At 42.0% G+C, this 18,100-nt stretch overlaps 1 protein-coding gene across 2 annotated transcripts in view; it reads right to left on the reverse strand.

The window, feature by feature from the left end:
• cacna1ia (calcium voltage-gated channel subunit alpha1 Ia) overlaps window positions 1-14,880 on the reverse strand; it is a 178,742-nt gene extending 163,862 nt beyond the window's left edge. For both annotated transcript variants that reach the window (XM_034089015.2, XM_034089014.2), the window contains exon 1: window positions 13,888-14,880. The gene's annotated coding sequence lies outside the window, so the exon portion shown is untranslated. The remainder of the gene's footprint in view (window positions 1-13,887) is intronic.
• Between the last annotated feature and the right edge of the window lie 3,220 nt (window positions 14,881-18,100).

Genomic DNA, 18,100 nt, shown 5'->3' on the forward strand with positions numbered 1-18,100 from the left:
TTCAGAAATGTACTTGTGTACTGTTAGGAATGTTAGTGTGTGAATTACTCTGACTCACACTTTTTTAAAATGCAGATAAAGCAGTTGAAGCATGCATTGATTTATAAAATGGAAATTGTATTCAACTAGAAGAGCCACTAAGCTGAAGAAATAAATGGCCACTTGAGGCTGGCTCCAAAAGCGAGTCAATCACCACGGACCCATATGTTGAAGTGGCCATCTAAACAGTATCAAATTCACATGTTTACAGCCTGGTACAACAGACGGCCCCACGTACAGGGATAGGTTTATTTTTTTAACTCACTTGTTGTAAATATGTTAAGGCTAAAAGTGAGTAAGTATGTAAACGACAAAATGACAACAGCTCTACACAAACCTTAAGGTGATTTCACGAATACTACGGCCATGAGAGAGAGACATCCGTAAATGGGTTTTCTAATTATTTTAGGCAATCCATAGATGAATCAATATTTCATTAAAGCTTTTTTAATCAATATATCTTATATAACAAATAGAAATCACCTATATGCAATGTAAAAGTCGCATATTTGTATTACCTGAACAAGCCAATTCAATCCAGCTGTACAGAGCTTTAAACCTTCGTCCATGTGTTTGCTCAGAAGCTCGCCCCAACAACTTAAAGGTGGCAATATGTCAGTGTTGTGTTTCTAAATTGTTTCTGCTGCCACAACATTCCAAAAGCTTATTGCAGGTTTACACCTACACGGACTGGAGTGCCGCATATCCAGGCACAACACTCTATAATGCCTACAGTATGATTATAATGTTGCTGGTAGTTGTGGGTGCCTGCTAGCTAAGATTAGATGAAGTGAGCTACTTCAAAGATCAGAAAGAGAAGGCTAGACGCAAATGTGGCCTTGGCTAAGTTGAATCTTCAGGTCAATTATAAAAGATAGAGAATACTGTAATTACCTGTATACAAGGTATTGGTTTTGAAGCAGTACTACATGTAATCAGGTAAGGGCCTACACTGAGATATACATACATACAAACTACAGCAACAGTATACTTCAGCTTCGACTCATTTTCAACTCTCCCTGCTCACATTGTTCTCAACCTTTTTGAGTGTGTGTGTTTCAGGGTCGTCTCCTTTGTACACCCCTTATGAAGTGTTCCCCTCTCTTCCTAACATTCCTCCGTCTGCAGCTCTCTCTAACAAGCCACGCAGACTAAAAGGCGGAGGGGGAGAGAACTTCCTATTCACAAACGTTTCTCTATGAAGCTACAAATACTAATGCCTCTCTGCGACATCTCATTACTCAGTAGGCTTCCAGATGCAACCACACACACACATGCAGGTCGGGCGTCACACTGAGCAAGATGTCGGCTTGATAAGTAACAGGACGTACTTCATTATTTCAAAAGGATTGTGCCTGTTGGCATTCAGTTACATATCAGAGTTATGAAGATTAAAAAGCTGTATGTGACTGCACTGATAAAGAATGACCTTTGTCTTTTCAAGATGACGGCCAATGCAATGTCGAAACACATTAACCCTTAGTGCTATATGCACCCCCACACACACACACACACACACACACACACACACACACACACACACACACACACACACACACACACACACACACACACACACACACACACACACACACACACACACACACACACACACACACACGCACCCACCCACACACACACACACACACACACACACACACACACACACACACACACACACACACACACACACACACACACACACACACACACACACACACACAGTCTCGTCAAAGGCCACTCCAGTTTTGTTGTACGAGAGCCCTAACGTGACATCTCTTACGCTCTCTTGACATCGTAAATCAGATAATGAGACTTACTGCACGACCACTTGTTTGTTTGTGTTTGTGTGAGAGCAGATCCAGCGTAGTTTTAGCCCGAAACGTGTTCACAACACAAAACACTGGGTAGTGACGAGTCATCTTATGAGTGTCAGCCCTAATTGACTGGCATATAATCATTCCTGTAGGGGTAAATTACTTATGTAAGTTATTGTGTGTGTATCTGTGTGTGTCTTGCTGTGTGAGCTAGTAGCTGGATGTGTTCCCATCCTCATTATGATTGAACTCAATTAAAAGCTATTTGTTTTTTTTTAAATGTCTAAATTAATGAGTGGTAAAACAGCATCTTGTACATACGCCTCTTAATCTATTTTGCTGCTGCCCATACTTTTTGATAAAAGAGATATCCCTAGTGTATTTGTATGTCCTCACACAATCACATACTGTAGAGCCTCCCAAACTTGGGTGCACACATGTTTGTGTGTGTGTGTGTGTGTGTGTGTGTGTCTGTGTGTGTGCGTGCGTGCGTGTGTGTGTGTAGGCAGCAGTGAGAGGGCCCCAGGATGCTCGCTACCTCTAGGGATGTGAAGTGTCGTCAAAAATAGAGAGCTTTCACAGTGTAGTTCACTGCTTGTGTCTGCATCCACAACAGATTACATTGCGTAATAATAAGAATAATAATATCTTACACTGTGCGGTCTCCCTTATTGGGACACGGCGCTGGAACAAGCACCTAATGAGCAACTAGTCTCTCATTGTAATGTGTGTGTGTGTGTGTGTGTGTGTGTGTGTGTGTGTGTGTGTGTGTGTGTGTGTGTGTGTGTGTGTGTGTGTGTGTGTGTGTGTGTGTGTGTGTGTGTGTGTGTGTGTGTGTGTGTGTGTGTGTGTGTGTGTGTGTGTGTGTGTGTGTGTGTGTGTGTGTGTGTGTGTGTGTGTGTGTGTGTGTGTGTGTGTGAGTGTGAGTGTGAGCGAGTGACAGATGGTCTCTGGTAATTTTCCCAGTAGAGTATACACTCTACAGATGTTGCCGTCGAGCAAGGTGTCAGCAGTAGTTTTCTCTCTCTCTCTTGTTTTCTCAAGATATCCCATAAGTTATGTAATACTCATTGTCCTCAAAGACCTTAAAAGGGTCAGGCCACTCTAGATGCAAGAAACAACAACATATGTATTCCCTACTTACACATAATAGTATTGTTTTCCATGCAAATGTATTTGTGTGTAATTGGAGGTGTTCCACTCACTTTTAAGGATGTCCAAGTTACGCAGTATCCTTTGCTGCACATTGCTTTTCTTAGGACTATTTATCATATAACAAGTAACAAATATTTGAGAAGTCATATGATAAAGGAAAAGAGGAAGTCAATATGACATGAGACATCTTTCACTAGAAGCCAACAGATGGCTAGCTTAGCTTAGCATAACAACTCAAATCTACCTGCAAACACCACTAAAGCTCACTAACTAAAATGTCTATGTTGTTTGATTTGTTGGTACAAAAAATAGTGAAAAACGATTTCTTGGCAGGAAAATGATCATAAAATGGTCACGGACATGACACCCTGAAGATTTAATTTTAATGTAATCAAATTAAGTTAATAAGTACGTTTTTAAAGGTTTTCTTGTAGAGGGATGTATTTCCCCCTGTGTTTAGTGTTTGTGCTAAGCTACTGTGAGCTACCCAAGACTTTCAAATTAACAATACAGACATAAGTGTTGGATCAATCTCAAGAAAGCCAAAATGTCCAATTATTTATTTAACTATGGGCGGCTGGTTGGTTTCAACTTTAAGTAGCAGTCCAAAGGCTGGAAGTGCAATTTAATGAGCTAGAAGTGAGTTAAAGCATCGGTGAATCCATTAAAAAAAATCTAAGCATTACATATTGCTCACTCCGTGGCTCCATCACACTTCATGTTCTGAATACACACAGATGAGACTACTGTAATGTTACCAAAATGGCTCCTTGGATCCAGTATAGCAGCGCAGCTTTTAACCCTGAAGAGAGCCTGTGGCTGAGACGTCAGTGTCAATAAGTGTCACGCTATAACAGAGAACAGCATGTGGATTTGGATGTGCTCGTCTCCAACCCCCCCGTGTGTCTGCACTTCTACCTTAGGGTGTGCACCCACATGCACACGTTTCTACACGCTCACCTCGGTACGGCTCACCCAGCCGTGCACACTTCATATGCAGCTCAACTCTGCCGTGCAACAAGAATGGCTCCCTACGACTCAGCCTGTAGTCTTTCCCTCCGTCTCGTCCAGGCAGAAGAAGAGGGACGCGCGGACTTAATAGAATTCATAAAACAAAGAATGGATTGATTGGTAAATGAGGCGTGAGGGGGGCCAGCGTAGAAATTAATTATTAGAGCGGCACAGTCCCGGCTTGTGATCAACACGCGTGGACCTGTAGAGCCTTCTGCGTGGTGTGTGTGTGTGTGTGTGTGTGTGTGTGTGTGTGTGTGTGTGTGTGTTTCCAATTAAATGCAGTGAAATTGAGAGGCTTGGCCTGTAGGAATCTAATTACCAGAATCCTTGGGGGGAAAAGGACAGAGACACTTCAATGTGTCAACACACCTTTTACGAAGTGTGTGTGTGTGTGTGTGTGTGTGTGTGTGTGTGTGTGTGTGTGTGTGTGTTAGAGTTGCATTTAATGTAGATTGTTTATGCCAGCCTCTTCACATCTCAGTTTATGCCTGTGTCTGCCAGTGTGTCCGTGTTCAGTGGTTTTATGAGTGGCCGGGGCTAATGAATAAGGACGACGGAGAGGTGCTCAAAGGAACCGCGGCGTCATCAACAACCACAATGGCATATGTCTGTCAGCCCCCGCTCTCGGGCCCTGGCGACTGGCTTTAAAGAGAGAGATCAGGCAGGTAGAGCGGGAGGAAGAGAGGGATAGATGAAGAGAGGACAGGAAAACAAAGCAGAATTTAGCTGTTTCATGTTAAATTATGCCTTAACCTGATGCTGGAGAATAGCCAGCTTTTTACTGTAGAATAGACAATTTCAAAGACTCCTGTTGTAACTTAGAGTGTGTCAAATCTGATGAAAATCATGCATAAATATACTTTTTCAGGAGAAGTCCAGAGCACTAAAGAGTGTTCTGTTCTCAAATATTTAATGTAAAACACTCTACTGAATAAATAAATCGAAAATGCAACTGTTTGCTACAGCTCTGCATGTTCTGAAAAGATCCCTTTTAAATGAATTACCGCTGTACTGAATTCCTTTTTTTTTTACATTGAAGACTTCTATGCAGGTTTTTTAATGAAGCATGCGAATGTCTGTCGCCGTATTTTATGATATTTTCAGCAAGAAAATGAATTATATAAAAGTAAAATATGACCACCACACTGCAACTGTGCGTTTGCAGATAAAGGGTTTATGATCAGACATGCAAAGTTAAAAGAAAAGCTACACATTTGAATGTCGATTTCTTTTTTCCCATTTCAGTGTTATTGGTGTAGTTTCAAAATGTCAAACATCACTAGATATTTAATCACTTTAACTTATACACTGATTTAGCATGGCACGAGTCTGCACTGTCACGTATCTAATACAACGTCACATCCTTTCTTCTACGGCCTCAAAATGTCAGCACATACAAACTCCATCAATGTCATCTACATCTGATGTTATTTGTCATGTGTTATGACCACAGAAATCACTAATATTTCACGACGCCACATCATTGGTATCGTTATTAATGTATTAGTACATGTCAGTGTACACAGAGCAGAATTCAAATGTCACAAGAAGGATGACGTTAGTGCCGAGCTGAGTGTGATTCCACCCGCCAAATACTTTGATACACTAAGGGGAGGGAATAATGGAAATGACATAAAGACACCCAATTGACAAAACAAGTACCTATAGATATTTAGAATGATAGATTGGAAGGCATGACTCTAAAACCCTTAAATCAGTCACTATATTGAACGGTCTCTTTGACCATTTGTGGTGGCTATAATTCACACACATGGTCACACCCCCACAGACCACGATCAATCACATGTATGAACACATAGACAGAGTGAGGCCTGACATTTACAGCTCTGCAGCCCTGTGTGTGTGTGTGCGTGTGCGTGTGTGTGCGTGTACGTGTGTGTGTGTGTGTGTGTGTGTGTGTGTCCTCTGCCCTATGATGACCAAGAAGCAGAGATAGAGAAATGAGATGAGATAGTTAAGATGTGATTTATTTCGTAACGATGGTAATGATAATTATAATGAATGTGACAGTAAGGCTGCTGATGAATGGGATGATGACAGTGATTGAAATGATGATGTTTACTTGTGAGGATGAGGATGATGAGGATGAGGATGATGATGATGAGCACAATGTCCAGTGTGATCATGCTACTGTTGTTAGTCATGATGACCTAGAATATGTTAAAAGTATAGCCTTAATGAAGAAAGAAATATATGGCTTTTACAGAAGTTCTTATGCGACACTATGGAGAGGTTGCAGGAGAAAATCGTTGTTGAGTTGAACAGTATATAGAGGGGAGGGGGTGAGGGGGAATTGTATAACGGGCTTACAGCCAAAAGCAAGTTTACTTTGGACTCCCCTCCTATTAGATGCCTCTCTCATCTGCACACACACACACCCTCCGGCAACAGTCAATGTTAACACGCTAAATGTACAGTACAAGTACCTAGATTGAGAGAGAATAGAGAGGATGTGTGTGTGAATTGAACCACATATCAACAGCATGACCTGCTATGATTCAATGGCAGCCTAATGTGTATTTGACTGCATAATGTAAAATCAATCAATTCAATCACTGCTGTTGATGTGAGTTCAATTTCATGTCTGATCAAAAATCAAGCACTTTAATGAACTGCAGGGAATTAGAAACAAGGGTATCGGCTGACACGTAGGGAGATTAAAAATAAGGGTTTTGGGTTTCTTGGATCTGTAGCTGCACACGATTCTTTAGACTGCATGTACGTAGATAGAGCAGTGAGCTGTTTTCTGCAGATAACTAGAATCATCCAGTCAAACGTCTCCCTGAGTCTCCGGACTGCTAAGTAAAGGCTGATGCTGTTTAACAGACTGTGCAAAACTGTCTGGCCTGATGCTGAAAACTCTGAATAAAAAACAACAACATAGAATCAAGTGTTAAAGGTGGGGTAGGTAAGTTTGAGAAACCGGCTCGAGATACACTTTTTGTTATATTCCATGGAATGCTCTTAACATCCCGATAGCAATGAATATCTTAAAGGTAGGTAATTTTGGAGAAACCAGCTCGAGATCGCTAGAATTTGAAAATACACAGCCGGAACAAATCTGCCACTTCCTTACAGAGCCCCTCCTCCAACACACACGAACGCGCACATGACCAATGAGGGCACGAGATAAGTTTGTGCACAGATGGAAGGCTGACAGGCAGGTAGGCCAAAATAACTGGCCATTCAGTTATTTTAGCCGGGCCGGCTAAAATGGTCGTGCTTTTGACAGTACTACGGCTTCCACAGATTATGTTTTTTTATGGATTTTTTGTCAAAGCACTTAAGATATTCATTGCTATCGGGATGTTAAGAGCATTCCATGGAATATAACAAAAAGCGTATCTCGAGCCGGTTTCTCAAACTTACCTACCCCACCTTTAAATATCGTGATGCTTAAATGTGGATGCATTTGTACTGTAAAAGTGCATCCACATTTATAACACTTAAAAGGGTTTTCCTTACACTTTCACACGTTTTTTTCACAGCCAAAAGAACAGCAAAAAGCGTTGCTGCTGTGTTTTAGTGTTATTTACATGCATTGATTCTGTATCTCTGTGTCTTCTTCAATACATCTTAACCTAAAATGAATAGCTTTTGATCAAATGTGTAATATTTTGTCCATCCATCCGCTTGATGGCGAAATGTGTTTAAATCATAAAAAATACATAATTATGGCCCTATGTGGCCGTAAAGGGAAACATTCAGAAGTTCCTTGATCATGTCTAGATATAACTTATTGTTGGAGAGCCAATCATGTTATTTATAGGATTTATTTTAAGAAGGAATCCTGTCCTGCATTTCATCAATCTGTATATTACGAAGCGTAGATGATCACAAGGGATAGTCTTGTTGTTAAAAAACCCACAACTCATTTATTACCCTGCAAATATTACCATGATTTTGCTGTCATTCATCAAGCATGAATACTATCTTTTAGATGGGTCATTTTAATAATGATTTGTCTTAGTCATGATTGATAATAACAGCACTTACTCTTCCACTACAGTACATATCCCTCACGAGTGCTGAATTCTCCATTCATCATGCAATCAACCATGCAGAACAGAGATAGACGAGAAGGAAGTGTCACTCTGACTTTGGAAACAGGGTCGAAAATCTTCATGGCAGGGGTTCAGTTTGTTCACATCAGCGAGCAGCGAGCAGAGTGGGGTTGGCCGACAGGATGTGGTGTCCGTCAAAATGGCTTAGTGATGGTGGAGCGGGCCTGAGATGGCTTTCCTTACTGGTGTCAGCCCTGACAGGTGACAAAACAGCTGCAGCAGACGCACAGCAGCACACCACATGGTCATCTGTGTGTGTGTCAGAGAGATCAAGAAGGACAAGGTATCTGTGGGTGTGTTTGTGTGAGAGTGTGTGTGGCAGTTTAGTGATAAGCAAACAGACTTGGATTCAATAAAGAAATATCAGGTGATAAGGTGTTGCTGACAAGGGGGAGTTTTTGGGGTCTTGAAATACAACAATCTTACAACATCATGCGGATAATTTATGCTATAACAAATAACTGGTAAAGAAAAATGCTTCTTTCTTTGGTACAGTTCTGCGTCTTGTGATTTTGAACAGGTTGTTTAATGTTGGAATGTCAGATTTACTAAACGGGAGTTTGGAGCCAAATAAAAATGGTGGAGTGTGTGACGTTTGGAGTCAGGTTAGTAGGTAATGTGGTGAGCAATGGACACACTGAGGTGCCGTCTGGGTGAGATCCATTTTCACACACTGATAATGGTGGCGGTGGTGGGCGAGCATTTAATACACACTATATTTCTCTAAAACCACTCTGTTTGGGGACATTTTAATCTAAATACCTCAACTGTTATCTCCTGTGTTATCAAGTATCTGTATTAATAACTGCTGATATTTACCATAACATGAATTTGTGTTGAGGAGATCAAAACCACTCTCACATCTGTGTGGTAATTATGAGGCTACTCGCTATTAGCACGTTAGCTTAGCTTAGCATGAAGACAGGAAATAGCTAGCCAAGTCTGCCTACGAGCACCCTACAATCTCACTCTATTTTTTTATTTCATCCATGAACAAATACAATGTCTCCTACTGTTTCAACTCTTTTTGGTTGAAGTCTGCTTCACTTTTTCCCCTCAAGATATATTTAAATCAGGAGAATGACATCATTATGGATACTGTACATATTCTGCTATCTGCCTGCACAGTATTACAAAGTGTCATGGGCAAGTCTCCAATAATCCAACTGCACATTTTATTTACAGAACGAACCACAGCTTAACCAGCAACAACGATCACCTGCTGTGAATTCAGAAGACTTGACAATAATCCCTGACACCACCAACACATCACTGTAAGTACATACACCTCCACCCCCTGCTGTGCAGTATACAATCAGCTATAAAGCTATAAGTGGGGATGTGGTTTGATGTTGGGCGACTGCCGCTTGTCAACAGAGATTAGCTGCAGGTGTGCGTCTGTGCGTCTGTGCATGTGCGTGCGTGTGTGTGCGTGTGCGTGCGTGTGTGTGTGTGTGTGTGTGTGTGTGTGTGTGTGTGTGTGTGTGTGTGTGTGTGTGTGTGTGTGCAGGGGGGGTTGTTAACATGGTTGCACCTGAGCACACTGAGGGAGAGCACCTGGATTAAATGTGACACTCTTAGGACACATCGTGTGCACTCACATGAAGGAAGTCTAAATGGAAACAAGGGAAACAAAACACAGACGCACATATCGTGTTCCCTTTTGGCTCCAAAATAAAAATAAAATAAACAAATATATCTTCACACTCATTCATCTTCCACTATGTTGCCTGCTAAATGACTCTTGTATGAGGCCAATGCAGACATATGTCACATACTGTTATGTCAGTGTATTTACATGATTCCAATACAGCAATAAGTACAGTGATTGTCGCTGTGACCAGATATGACAGCAAATACTATTGTTCTTGACCTGTGAGTGAGGCAATCATCAAATGGAGAATATGATGCATATTAAAATGTCTGGTTCAGGCTAGCTCGCTGAAACTAAAACACTTTCAGAATAATAAGAGACCAAAGGCAACCGAGCTGAGCCAGGAACAAGCTTGAAGTCCAGATGAATCCAACCTGGCCTATCTGTGTCATCTGTTGCTGTCAAAGTGGAGAAAGAAAGGGCAGCTGCTGCTCTTTTATAAGGATCAAAAGGGAGCACCCTGATTGGCTGAGCCCAAACATGCAACTTTGCCTCAGTCAATTATGCAGTTCTTAAAGTATGCTATTATAATGTATTGTCCATTGTTACGTTTTTATACCAGGGACGTCATTTCTAAATTGCCTCCCGAAATACTATCTTTGTTAAGTCAATACTAAAACGTTTCTCTCTTTGTTAAACAATGTGAGTGAGGCATTTATACCGTTTCCTGTCACTGTCTGTCCCTCTGGACGTGTACCATCCACTTATCAAACATCTATTGGCACATAGTCGTGAAGACTGTGCCCTGTGCCAAATACATATGTAGTTGTTTTTGTATTTGATTCACTTGGACGGTCGGTTTAAACTCTGTTTTTCTCCTTTTATAGCTGTAAAATTGCTACTCAAGTAAATATAACCTGAGCAGCTGTATTCGTATGTGTACTGTAATAAAATACAATTATCTGTTTGTGAGATGTTTATACCATTTTGTTGACCCCTGTATTTTTATCTGTGATCTCCCATTTTACGCTTCTTTGCATGCAATCTGTCGTGTACAGACACACACACACCCCTATGGTCCCTCACACACACCTTTGGTCACACTCACGTTCAGTATGAAACAATAGCAGAGCCTCTGGGCGAGTGTACATGAGTCAACAGCCTTGGATGCTGGTGGCATTCTCAGTGACTCATATTTCCAGGAAGAAGGATAGAGAGAGAAAGAGAGAAAACGAGGGGCAGGAAGTTAAGACCACCGGGATTTATAACACTAATACTTCAAGCAGGCCAATCAAAAACCAGTGAGCATTGTGTCAAACTATTACTTGTACTGTATTTTGGCAGGACAGTGGCGGATAAATTCTGAGAATGAATTCAAAGTCAAACTGTTGAAAAACCTGATTTACCAACATGATGTCAGACAATTCAAAAGCATTATCTAATCGCTCATGTTGCTTCAAGACATCTTTCTCTTGCACATTACGTTTCTCTTTCCTGTGTCTCGTCTGCGTCTTACTCTCTCTGCTGGAGTTTGTCCCCGAACCCATCACATGTCCTCTTTCTTTGTTCACCATCATAGAATATCGACGGTCACAGTTACCAAACCTCTCTCTCTCCCTCTCTCCCTCACTGCCTTCACAGGAGGCTCTCAGGACGCAGTATGTGGCTGCCCTCTCCTCACAGTTGTGGAGCCTAAACCGATCGTTTCACCTAACTGAATAATACCAGCATTCACCGCAGACCCACTCCCATTCGCACAGGGTTCCTCTCTCCCTCCAGCCGTTTCATTTTCATCCCTTCCCTTTCTGTACGTCTCCACTTACATCTCCGCCGATCATTAACCCTCCAGTTCTCCTCACCCTCATCTGTTAGTTTAGTTTTGACACCTTCCCTTGCGCCAATATCTCCTTTTTTGTGTGCTTTTATCCCTGGATCCTCTTTTTGTCTTGCCTCTCTTTCAATCCCTTTTCATATGTTTCTCTCTTATGCTTTTCGTTCCATCTTGTTTCTATACACACACCTTTCCCTTCTATGTGCGCCACCCCCTGTTACTTTCAGGTCATTGTGAGCTGCTGCTACAAAAGAGCCATAAATGCCCTCTCTCTGCCCCCTGCAGTGAACCACAATATAGAGGCCAGACCCGACGTCCGATTGTGTGTGTGTGTGTGTGTGTGTGTGTGTGTGTGTGTGTGTGTGTGTGTGTGTGTGTGTGTGTGTGTGTGTGTGTGTCTGGGCACGTAAGGAAGGCAGGAAGTGTACACGTATGCGAGTGTCACTGGAATGACTAAACTGCAGGTCTGCCTCGACCCTGGTTAAAAAGATAAACGACATGTTCTTCTCATGTGCAGACATGTTTGCAATGCTCCCCGCTGTGTTTGCTCTTTTAACAGCAGCAGCGAATATGTTAACTTCCTGTTGGTTGCTTTCAAAGATCGCAACCCTGAAATAGCTGCAATACAGACTCAAGGACATCAGCGGCTGAACATCCAATCCTGTGTAACTCCGTGTGAATGGCACTCACATTTACAATATGAGAAATGAGATCATCCCTGGTGGATACTGATACCTAAATGTTTCTGAGAGTTTTGATGAAACGTTTTTTTGTGGATAGAAACCAACACCACTGCATCGTTTTTAAGGAAAACGTGCATTTCGGACCTAAGTGTAACCCTGTGAACTGCGCTTTTGCTGCTAGCTCCAATCAACATGACAAGTGATAGAGGCAGTAGAGGTTATACACCCCTGCTGAAAGCTAACATCCATACAAGGGAGGGGAGGGGGACGGATATGAATGATCAGGCGTATTGATGCTTTGCTCCAAGGATCAGAGTTCACTTAAAACAACTGCCAGCTGCCTCTCATTGTGCCGCTCCAGGGCATTTCATTATTGTCAGGTCTTAAGAGCAACCTCAGTATTAGCGGGAATTCTTCCATTACCAGCATGGACACACGAGATTCATTTTGGGACGGCAGATCGGAGGTCCATTTCTCTATAAATTGGACTAATACAGGGGCAATGTGATTGTCTGTGAGCGCAATCTAATTATATTACACTGCACACTTTAACTTGGCCGTTTTATTCTGAGTCACTGACAATGGGTGCAGCAGGAGTGAGCATACATTTTGAGGAGAATACAAGAAAACCACTGGCAAAGGTCAAGGTTAAGGCAAGGCCTGTTGCTTTACCCTAAACATATTTGAGGTAGTGAAAAAATAAATATGGAGTAAATCATCATCCAGCACTTAGATCTAGAAACTTCATTCTGCGTTAGATGCAAGACACACAATGAGATAGCATCACATTCTCCCTCAAAAAGGAGAAGAGGAGAGAGGAAAGGAAAGGAAAGGAAAGGAAAGGAAAGGAAAGGAAAGGAAAGGAAAGGAAAGGAGAGGAGGAGAGGAGAAGAGAGGGGGCGGCCACTCCAGTGAGATCATGCTCATGGTCTTATCTGATGTTTGTTCCACTGTAACTCACACATTTTCTTGGAAAAAAATCAATAGATCAATCAATAAAAAAGAACAAAATGTCACATCACATATGTAATCAGGAAAGTGATTTGCTTGTTCCCACATGTAATGCAGGAGGCCTTCACTAACTTTATGTGCGTCAGTGCTTTGACAAAAGACGGCGCAGCACCATGGACAGCGTCAACATATTTAACTGCCAATTATGGTAGGTTGCAAAGTATACCAGAAAAGGAAATGTTTTGTTATTAAAAAATATATGATTAAATAAATAAATATCTTGTGAGTACATTAAATAATGAACATGTTCCAGGTGTTGCAGACTGTTCCTGAACTACATAAACGCATAAAGCACTGTAATCTGAGCATAACCACACGGTGAACATATTTGCAGAAAAAACGTTGTATTACAAACAAAGCTGCAAAAGCTAGAAATGAAATGTGTATACAGTACGTATCCAAACTGCCGTGTGTTTGGTAACGCTGTTATAAAAGCTGCTGCGAGGTATTTTTAACAGCAACTTGTTTTTAGAGAACAGTTCACAAAACCTGAAGGTAACAACTGCAGCAGAAAAGCACTTGTCTGATCGGTGAGGCTACAGGTCTAATAAAAAGAAACACCTCTGTCTCAACGGTCCGCTCAGCTTTAAAGAAAACACAAACATTAGGACGTGAAGGTATTAGATCAAAATGTGAAGCGAAAAGAGGCCAAACTTACCTTGACTGACATTAAAAAAGGTGTGTCCAGGATTCACTGAACAAAACAGCCGAGGTTTCGCCTTCTCTGAGACACCTGGCCGGTGAACACCATGGAGTATCAGTATCCTCTGGCCATGAATGGAATCGGTGCACACGGAGGCATTTCGGCGAGAAAAAGCAAGAACGTCGTAGAGATGCTGCGGTGCAAAGCCCGGCTCCCCGAGACAAAATTGGGTTGCGCGTTGCGACTGTGTTCGGTGCGCACTGGTCTCCAATGGACTCACATTTCCAGAAAGCCAAGAACAAAATCAAAAGGCAATTCTCAGAGTGTTTAGAACCAGCCAAGTTTTCTTTGGGGAATCCTAAACGACCATCGCGAAGCGGTAAATGCCAAAGATAACCAATATGTTGAGTTCCACTTTAAGCTGATGCGCGAAGGAATTTGGGAACACTTTTTTTTTTTTAAATGACCGTCAGGTTGACTGAGCACACTGCAAAAAATCCCACGAGAGAAAAATATTTGTCCGATCTAACATGTCTTTGGAAAAATTGGCACGATGAACATATCACATCTTCTCAGACAAAAAAGAAAATCAGAGCTCAACTTTGTTATTCCCAGACGTTGTATCCAAAAGGCGTGCCCGTGTTCAACCCCAATTGCAACAGTTAATCACCTGCAGGCTAACAAATAAAATAAATACAAGAACAATAGTATTTGCTGTCATACCAGTGACAATCACTGTACTTATTGCTGTATTAGGAACAAAAGTATTTCTACGAGGACAGGCTCTCCCTCATTCCTCACGATGGAGGTGCAGCCAGCCTCTTCATACAGCCAAAATATCCCACGGAGGTTTACCCAGGGATTGTTTCACACAAAATAACAACCAATGCCTACAAATGTCATCCACTTGGAACAATCAGATGCTTAGAAAAAGTTGGCCGTTTCTTATTATTCCCACGCTCCATGGGTTTATTCATTTATCTCCGGCGCGTCAAAACCCCGTCTTGTGGTTCAATTTTCAGCAAAGAGTTGTGAGAGAGAGAGAGAGAGAGAGAGAGGGAGAGAGAGGGAGGGAGAGACGGAGGGAGAGAGAGAGAGAGAGAGAGACGGAGGGAGAGAGAGAGGGAGTGACTCACATTTAGGGAAATGGGCGACAATCAGCTCCTGAACCAAGAGTAACACTGCTGATTGGGGGGCATGCTCCTCAACGGACACTGATTTATTTAGTCCCATCTGGAAAGTGATTGTGTAACAGCAGTAACTCACTCTCTAAATTGAATTGAATTGAATTGAGTGTTACACTATATAGACAGGGAGAAGAAGAACTCCGCGTGTGGCGTGCGGGAGAGAGATAGGAAAATGGTGTATGGCAGATTTCATATTTGATAAGGGATGATTATCGGAAATCCTCATCACCAGTTCACACCATGGTTCACACCATAGCATTGTGATTTGAGACACAAAAGGTAGCATGAACACACACACACACACACACACACACACACACACACACACACACACACACACACACACACACACACACACACACACACACACACACACACACACACACACACACACACACACACACACACACACACACACACACACACACACACACACACACACACACACACACACACACACACACACACACACACACACACACACACACACACACACACACACACACACACACACACACACACACACACACACACACACACACACACACACACACACACACACAGCGGTGTATAACCTGAGCGTGTCCTGTCTTCATGAGATCGGACAAGCGAACGCACCATCGCAGCGTGAACGCGAACGACTCGCATGGACAACTTCGCCTCAAACACCACGGGGCGGTGGAAGTGTGTGTGTGACGAAGCAACTGCGGATCATATTGGCAAGTGGGTGTCTGTGTTATCGTGGCATATGAGAAGCTAACGAAGTGTTTGTTGAATTAGCAGCAACAACAAAAAACTCGAGTCAAGTAGATTCAAAGAGAGAGAGAGAGATCAACATATCGGTTGCATTCATGAAATACCTATTGCGGATAGTGGAGGGCATAACCAAACACACACACAGTCTAGAAAGTCGTATTTTCTTTGTGTCGTGTTTTATATTCTTTCGCCATGGACAGATAAAAAGAGAGCAATCCCCCTTTGGCGTTGCCCTCCAGCGTGCTTCAAATCACTGATCTGTTTTCATAGACTCACAGTAATACAGGCCATTACTCCCTTGTTGTCACATTCTTCTGCCTTTACCTCCTCCAGGGGGCAGAACAATGATTCTCACACACTTCCTGCCATGGGATTTTGTGCAGTTTTTACAATCTTTGACCATTTTGCGTTATCATATTTGAAATGGCAAGTGTCAATCCTCCAGAACTTCAGGCCAAACCTCACTTTTATATTATCCATAAAATACTGTATGAAAATGTACATTTATTTAAAAATACTTATCTATTTTGGGGGTTATTCATTGTTTAGACTCATAGCAGATTGATGATGTAGGACCAATGCTTTATCACATTGTTTACCAGGTTTATAATGTGTGGAATATCAACATGCGCCAGAAGCTAAAAATGTTTTTCATTGTTTGTCGGCCATTTACAAGAGTAAATTGTAGGAGTGAAGCTGCAGAGATTTCAGATCAATTAAACATGACTACATTCCTTCACATGCCAGCTCAGTCATACTTAAAGCAGCCATCTAGTCGCTTTGAAGCCTAAGCACACAGGTTAGTTTTAGACACTCTCTACATGTATTGACAGCAAAATACTTATTATGGCACTTTTCCCCCCCGCAGGCTGGAGGCATGAAAATGGTATGTTTTTGCCATTGTGAGGTAATGACTAATTCAAGGCGCCATGTGCAAAAATACCCCCACTTGCCAGCTTGAGGTTAAGTGCGTTATTCATAAGTTGTGAATAATTGAAGTTTAGGGAGCACAGATGGAACTGTGGGGGGATATTTGCTGACTGTGTGCTTTGTCTGGGTTGGCACTTTTGAGAAAACACAATGCTTGGGTCAGGCAATTAGTACAGACAGAACAAAGAAACATAGCTAGGTACCCTTTGTGCTTTAATGATCAAGAAGCCTCCAAACTGGTCTTGTTTAATCTAATTTGGATGTTATTAACACTGAAAATGTCCCTGACTTGGTTTTACTGCCTGTTATTATTTTTTGGGTGAGAGACCTTTTGGCATTGCATACCTCATTACATCACGTGATTCAGCACATAGTGTGGGAATGTCTGTGAACAATGTCTAAATGAGAATTGTTGACATCATGTTGTATTGCATGACATCACGGCACACCATGTAACCGAGTGTCACATCATATCTCGTCACATCAAGTCACTTGTGTCACAACAAAGCAGACAACAACACGGCAACAAGAGAGGGAAGCAACAAGGCGCACCACCAAGTGTCATATGGTGCTTTCGCTTTGTGTAAAAACAATAACATTAGTGGATCATTTTACTACAACTTCAATTAAATTCAGATTTATTGAGGAACCACATTTTCTGTCAATCTGAATTTGTATACCACACATATGGCACCTTGTTGTGCAGAATACTGATACAAAATGAAAACATTAAACAGGACACAATACTCCCACTGCCGTAACGTACTGAGAGACAGTGAAGACATGTTATGGCTTTGTTGGTTTTTTAAATCAACTATGTCAGTTTGGATGAGCAGGTTGATCAGGGTTGGTTTCCACAGAGATGCCAGTTGCACACTGAGAGATAGGCTACATCCCTCCCAAGGTGTGTGTGTGGGGCTGTGTCTGGGTGTGAAACTATGCGTTGTCCCTGTACAGATAAGGGGGGAGTCCTGGAGGTATCTGAGGCATGGAGAGATGTGGAGGAAAGTAATTTATGCCATAGGCTCAAACGCCACGCATTTACTATCTAAACTCTGTTAAACAGTAGGAGGGCACTCAGAAAGCGCAGAGCTCCGACACGGCCATTTCCATGAGAGAAAAACAATTTGTCAAGCCGGCTATACGATCTAAAGCAGTTCTAAAATGTACAGATACACCCTTCCAAAAGGTTTCAGAAAAATCAGGCCAGTATTTTTGCCATAATCCTGCTGACAAACAAACAAACAAACTGATAACCAGCAACTAGAAAATCACAACTTCGGAGATGTGACTTGTTAGCGAGGAAACTACATCCATCTCTATATAATCTCACATTACATGAAATATAAGTGTTT

This window comes from Pseudochaenichthys georgianus, chromosome 8 (genome assembly GCF_902827115.2).
Source record: "Pseudochaenichthys georgianus chromosome 8, fPseGeo1.2, whole genome shotgun sequence".
Lineage (NCBI taxonomy): Eukaryota > Metazoa > Chordata > Actinopteri > Perciformes > Channichthyidae > Pseudochaenichthys > Pseudochaenichthys georgianus.